A 7,528-nucleotide genomic window follows, 5' to 3' on the forward strand; every position below is an offset into this window, starting at 1 on the left:
AAAGTTCAGTAAGAACATTAGAACTCTTAAAAGGAACGTGTATTATTTTATGACATCTCCAGTTTTATGGTTTCATTATTTACAATGAAAAATTCAAAAGTGATGGGTTAGTTTACACAATTAAGTCCTGCAAATGAAAAATGATTAAAAAATCTTTCTTGCTTAAGTATGTGAGAATTTACCATACTTAGAACGAACACCTATATCATTCTTTCCAATGCTTCTATGACATTCCTTCATTCATATAATAAGTATTTATTGAGTATCAGCTAACAATCTAGAAGTAAATTACAATGTATGTTTGTATTGTTGCCCCATTTTCTCTTGCATAAATGAAAGGATGAAACTTTGTAATCATTTTTGTTCCAAAGGTATAACATGTGATTCTTTAACCAAATCACCTTTAAATTTAATTTTAATTTTTCTAAGGCCCTATGCCAGATGCAAAGGAGACACAAAGGAGCAAGTTTCTGGGAGCTTGGAATGCATTGAAGACAAAACACACACACACACCGTGTCTACTGTGAAGAATGTAAAACTCTATACATGACACTGACAAGCAGGACTTTCTGGCTCAGGACTTTTTGATCAGGACTCTTGGAAGAGATCTGAACCAGACCTTAAAGACCCTGCCTATTTCAATAGAGATTGCATAGAAGAGGAAGGTTATTCTAGTAGCAGGACCATGAAAAGTAATCGGAGTCTGATAAGTAGACTAGTTGGGCTGACATGAAGAATTCAGGTAAGAGGACTGTAAAAGATAAAGTTGGAAAATGTTACATAAAATAAGCAATGGGGAACCTCAGTTAGTCAACTGAGTTTGAATTGTATTCATCGACCTATGGAGGAATCATGTATGAAGACATTGGGAGGCAGAATCTGCCAGGCTCCTTATAGCTATAGTCTTGCCATGGGACAGCATCAGCTTTTTGACCAGGAAGCAGTCTTGGAGGAGCAGCTCTTTTTCAAATGTGCAGCATCCTGGTGCAGTACCAAAGCAGAAGCCAGAGATGCCAAAATATCTGGTGCTCCAGATCACATGCATCCTTTGGGGGCCAGGCAAACTCTCCATGCTCAGAACACTGTGGAATATGGTGATTCATCAAGCATAGACAGCATGTGACTCTCATCTATAATCACATGTAGGTTGTATCTCTTGGCAAATCCCAAGTATTCCTCAGAGAGTCTTGGGAGTAGATGTCACCCAAAGGATTTTGAGCATTAGAAAGCATGAGGTCTCTGACCCTTTTCCCCTTAAGCTTAGCCTCAAGCAAGGCTTGGTCCAACTTGTCCACAATGACCTGGAAAGGACAGGTGTTCACATCAATAATCTCACTGTCCACATGGGCAAGAATCAGTTCAATTTATGCATACAGGTGGAGGCTAAAGACAAAGCTGTTGCAGGAGGGGATTGGGGTCAGAAAGGCCCACCTGGATCATACAGAGCCATGACCAGTGTGCAGAAGACAGAGCAGCAGCCACTTAAAACAGCCAAGTTTCCCTACTCAAGGTGGGAGGGTGCCTTGAATTAGTAGGTAGGAAGCAGGTTGCTTCTACTCACAGGAGTGGTTGCCCTTTCTAATCAGGGTGTTGTACCAGGACCTCCTCCATGCAGTTCACACCATTCCAACTCAGCGTTCAGTTTTCAGGATTAATGGAGCAGGATTAATGAAGCCAAAGTCTCCTGGTCCTTGTCCTTGTGGTATTTATTCCCTTGGCAGTTCTTGTAGTCAGAAGCTGGAATGGTATAAGGCAGAGACGTCATTCCCACAGTTGGACAGGTCGGGGCTGACAAGTGCAGCTTCAAAATCACTCTGTCAGTTAACTGGCTGGTCAGGCTGCCTGGATGACTGGGCCCACTGCTCACCTCTGACATCACCCCTAGACTCCTGGGAAGGGTGAGGCAGTTCTACAACTGCCTGTCATAATAAGTGTTCCAGGAGGGCTTTCTGCTCCTGGGTGTTCAGATTGTGCCTCTGTTTCTCCAGGCCCAGGTTCTACTGCAGGTGCCTGGTCTCTCTGCATGATGTGCTCTGTGATCTGCAGCAAGTGCAGTGCCGTTTCCACCAACTGAGTACTAGTGCTCTGGTTTCTGAAGCCTGGGACCCTCATCTGGCCACAGGGCGTGCAGAGTGTGTCTGATCAGTTCCTCATACTCTGGGTATTTGTATTGGGCTCAGCAGGCTGGCTGGGAACTTTGTGTTTGTTTCCATTTATCTCTCTCAGTTCTAGAACCCTGATGCTCAATGAAATCATACTTGACCATTTCGAAGACCTCTCTATGCCCCTCCTCCTCTCACTAAGCTTGCTTTCTCATCTTTTAGATTATAGCTATCCTAGTGAGTGTGAAGTGGTATCTCACTGTGGTTTTGATTGACATTTCCCTACTGATTAGCATGGTTGAGCATCTTTTCATATGCTCTTTGGCCATTTGTATATCTTCTTAGAATGAAGGTCTACTTAAATTATTTGCCTACTTTTTAATTGAAGTATTTGTCCATGTATTTTTGAGCTGCCTGAAATCTCTATATATTCTGGGTGTCAGTCTCTTATCAGACATAATTTGCAATTATTTTCTCCCATTCTATGATTGTCTTTTCATTTTCTTGATGGTATCATTTGCAACACAAACATTTTTAATTTTGCTGCAGTCTCATTTATCAATTTTTCCCCTTTTATCTCTTCTGCCTTTGGTGTGACATTAAAGAAAACATTTCCTGATTCAAGGTTACCAGGGTATACTCCCATGCGTTCTTTTAAGAGTTTTCTAGATTAGCTCTTAGATTTAGGTCTATGAACTACTTTGAGTTCATTTTTGTGAATGAGTATGAGGTAGAGCTCCAATTCACTCTTTTGCATGTGTATATTCGACTGCCCCAGTACCATTTGTTAAAAAGACTATTTTTTCTCCTATTGAATTGTCTAAGCACCTTTGCTGAAAATATGTTTGCCATTAATGTGCAAGTTTATTTCTGGATTCTAATTCTATTCAGCTGATATATATGTCTATCTTTATGAGAGTACCACACTGTCTTGAGTACTGTAGCTTTGTAGTGAGTTTTAAAAAGAGGAAGTATGAGTCCTTCAACTTTGTTTTTCTTTTTCAGGATTGTTTTTGCATTCTCAGTCCATGTCCATTACTTTAAGCCTTGGAGAACACATCCTCCCTGTTTACATGGTTCCAGGCTGAAATATCTTTTTTTAGTCCTTCCTCAAATGCCAGACAATTCATCCCCTTTGTTAGGAAACATGTTGCATGCCTCCTCAAATTATCACTGATGGTAATCAAGAATGAGAACAAAAAGCAGCTGGAAATCAAGGACAGGATGGAAAACAGAGCCTGTTAAGAGAAAATGATAGATTTAGGTCACCAGAAAACCTTTGAATATAGGATGTTGTGGGAACAAAGAGATTGTCACAGTGAAAAATTAGATCATAAATCTTAGAATAAATTCCTAAAACAATTCCCTTCTGTTTTTCTTTTCCTCATGTAGACTGAGTAGATGGTGTTGACTAAGTTAGTTAATTTTCTCAGACTCCTCCAAAATGAAATCAATCTGTGCTGTTTCTCATGTTCTTTTTGTAGATCCTACCTTTTGGCCTTTTGTAACTAGTGTTCATGAGACTTTTTGTACCAGCCAGAGATGAAAGCATTTTATGCTTTAATTATACTCAAAAGAAAAAAATAAACTATCATTTGGAAATACAATATTGAGAGAATTGCAATAAAGGTATTCATATATGAGGGTTTTTGAGATCATCTGTCCATGTGCCAAATCTTTAAATAATAACATCAGACCCAGTAAGATGGCCAGGGGTAGTTATTGCTTTCATTTTACGGAATCAGAAACTGAAGATTTAAAAAGTAAATTGACTTGCTCAGATAACTGGGCAGGCAGGGACAGAGCTAGTATCCAAGTGCAGTTTGTCAGCCTCCTTGGGACACTGTTATGCATATAAGTGTGTCCTCCAAAAAGGTTTGTTGAAGCCCTCACCCTTGGTACCTGTGAATGTGGCCAAAGAAATAAGATCTTTGTAGATGTAGTCAAGTTAAGTTGAGATCAGTGGACCCTAGCTAAATATGACTGGTGTCCTTACAAGAAGAAGAATGCCATGTGACAACAGAGGCAAAGACTGGATTGATACGGCTCAAGCCAAAGAATGCCAAGGACTGATGGCAATCACTGGAAGCTAGGAAGAGGCAGGGAGAGATGAGCCCCTATAGGTTTCAGAGGGAGAACACCCGTTATTACATCTTAATTTTGAACTTCTAGCCTCTAGAACTGTAAAGCAGTGAATTTCTGTTGTTTGATGCCACCTAGTCTGTGGTACCTTGTTATGGCATGCCTAGGAAATTAATAGTTAACAGATATTATGTATTCCTTGAAACAATATTTTATAATATGAAATCAGCCTTCTCAGAGCACAAAATTGTGCTTCAAAATTTAAAACCCACACCCTGCTATTCACACTCAATTCTACTGCACTACTATAGATTCAATCTTAGATAGTGACCATGGTATAAATTTTCTTTCCTACTTGAATACTATCAATAAGGAAAAGCTACTTACATCATAATTCAGAGAAGTCCCCATTTTGCACAACTCTAGCTGTTTAAAGTTTCTTCCTCATAAACTAATTTACCTTCCTTTCACATCCATCCATTAATATTAGCTCTGCTTTTTGAAAGCACTCAGGGTTGTCTAATTCCTCTTTCATATGACAGGTCTTTAAACATTTAAAGTCAGATAGAAGACCCCCACATTCTCTTTTCTTCTAATAGATTCAACTCTTCTTCACAGATGATGCTCCAAAGCCATTCACCATCCCTGTTGGACAGACATCAGTGAATCAGCATCCCTCAAAGTATAATATACAGAACAGAATGCCAAGTTCCTGGCATCAAGTCCTTAGAACAGACAAAAGCAGAGTCAGCTCTTCTGCTGTCAGAGGCTCCTCTTCGAAACCAGAAAAATATTGCTATTTGAGCCCAAACTGCCTTTCAATGAGATAAATCTTGACAAATAGAAGAACTCTTTATTCTGATTAGCATCTTGATAGATTTGAGTCCCTCAATTTTTCCAAATGAAGATTGAGCTCACAAAAAGTATATGGGCATGTGATGGCAATCCAACTGAAAATATTTATGCCACAGAATAAGAGCCCGAAGTATTACAGCAAGCAAATAAAACACTACCAAGTTGAATGTAGATAAGAAATCCAGCACTTAGGATTTTAAAATATATGTTTGCTATGTACTGAATTATGTCCCCCATTTTCATTATGTTGAAGCCCTACCCTCCCAGTGTGACTATATTTGGAGATAGGTCTTTTAGGGGATAATTAAGGTTAATTGAATTCATAAGGATGGGATCTTAATAGGATAGGATTAGTGGCCTTATAAAAAGAAGAGCGCTCTCTCTCTCTCTCTCTCTCTCTCTCTCTCTCTCTTTCTCTGTTCTTCTCTGTATCTGTCTCTATCTCTCTTCCCATGTGGACACTCTGAGGATAGGCTCTGCATGGACACTGCAAGATGATCAGTTCTCACCAGGAACCAAATCAGCCAGCATTATGGTTTTGGACTTCTCAGCTTTCAGAACTGTGAAAAATACATTTCTGTTGTTTAAGCCACTCAGACTATGGTACTTTTTATTGTAGCTTATAAAACTGATAAGACAATACTAATACAGGATGAAGAGATAAGATAAAGGACAAAGTGTGACAAAGTCTCAAGAGTTTCTCATCAAAAAGTATGTGAATTGCAAATGTGTTAAAGTTATTTCAAAAGGCAATGCAGCCAAAGGCTGTCATCATCTACTCTTCATTAGAATTAGATGAGTTTGCATTGAATTTAGAAACTGCTTACACCTAAATGCTTCTGTGGAATTTTGTGTATTTCTGAAGTTCATGAGTTCACCTTCTCATGACCCTTTTAGCCCCGAACTCCTGCTTCACACCTTCAATCTCTGCTTTGCCTTAAAACAATCAACCATCTTCAGACACATTTCAAAGATTATAAGCAGGACCAGCTTTGGGATTATGCAACCAATGCACTCAGAAATGCCTGAGTTTAGAGCCCTGATGTAGCTGTCTTGAAATTCTTAATTGTTCTACCTTCAAATTTGTGTTTCTTAAGTGAAGTCTGATGGGACATAGGAGCATGCACCTTAGACATCAGAAGCTCCAAGAGGAATTGTGCTCCTATAGCCACAGTGGGGGCCAAATTGGTAAATTACTCCTATCATTCCTTTCTCTCCTTCCAGGTTTCACTCCCTCAATCCTCATTCCTGTTACCAAAAATTATTCCCTAAATAAATTCTGACACACAAGCCCCTGTTTCAAACTTTGTTTTCCAGGGAAGGGGAAATGCTAAGGCTAAGGCAATTCTGATCCTATGGTTCAGTGTCCCTTGAATAAAGACCCTCAAAAAGTAATAATAAAGTAAGGCCACCTGTCTGACTTTCCTGAGTTCCAGCTACCCCTTTCAGATAATTGATATGAATCATATATTTATCACTCGTCATTGCAGAATATGGTTTATTTATGCCTAGTAAAATATGCAGATGGACAATATAATTGATGCTCTTACAAACTCATCAAGTGGATGTTTAAGCCTGGATAACTATGACTTTGATCAATTACCGTGATAAGGGAAAGAGAAAGAAAATTATATTTTTAAGAAAAATCCAATTTTAAGAAATCTGTGAATAAGACACAAAAAAATAGGTTGAAAGGAGATACACTCTCAGTAAAAAAAGCAGGTTTGTTAGAAGGAAAGAATCCACAAGTTAAATATTACATTTATTCAATTATAGAATTAATAGAAGTTAGATAATTTGCAGCAATGGAACAGTCTCAGGTTCAAAAAGATCCTTTTAAAATGTTAACTAGTACAAAGTTGACTTTCCCTATTCATACCACTGCAGCAAGTCCAGAGCAAATAAATTAATTTCCTTTTTCCTGAACATTTCTGGTCAAAACAGACAAATAGGACTGTATAATAGAGCTGGGTAAGTCCAAAACTACAAAACAGAAAGATTTCAGATTTATGCAAGCCTTTCTGGAGTTGGGCAACTTTTTTGGGGTCATTTTTATCAGATTGCTTCTAAGTTCATCTAATAGAACGAAACTCTCAGAACTGTTAAGTGCAATAAAAACGATTTTTAGAAGTAACTTTTCCATGAATCCAAAAGAATATTTGACACTTATTTTAGCTACTTATTATTGAATAACAAATCAGCAGGAAACTTAGTAGCTTGAAACAACAGCAACAGCTTCTTTTAACATTCCTTTCATGTTAACTTCATGTCCACATTAACTTCAATGTCCACAGGGATCTGTGTGGAAGACTCCTCACATCCGCTCCGCATGGCATCAGCTCACCTGGTGACTGTAGGACCACTTCCAAGATGACATGCTCACATGTTGGTCCTGACTGGGAGTTCAGTCAGGGGCAGCTGATGACTGGAGCTTGGATCCTCTGTGTGGACCTCTGCGTAAGCTGCTTGGGCTTCCAACAGAACGGTGG

At 38.9% G+C, this 7,528-nt stretch overlaps 1 pseudogene; it reads right to left on the reverse strand.

The window, feature by feature from the left end:
• Window positions 1-432: 432 nt before the first annotated feature.
• On the reverse strand, window positions 433-2,266 carry LOC118973428 (probable inactive 1-aminocyclopropane-1-carboxylate synthase-like protein 2 pseudogene; annotated as a pseudogene).
• Window positions 2,267-7,528: the final 5,262 nt, after the last annotated feature.

Source organism: Manis javanica, chromosome 1, assembly GCF_040802235.1.
Source record: "Manis javanica isolate MJ-LG chromosome 1, MJ_LKY, whole genome shotgun sequence".
Taxonomy (NCBI): domain Eukaryota; kingdom Metazoa; phylum Chordata; class Mammalia; order Pholidota; family Manidae; genus Manis; species Manis javanica.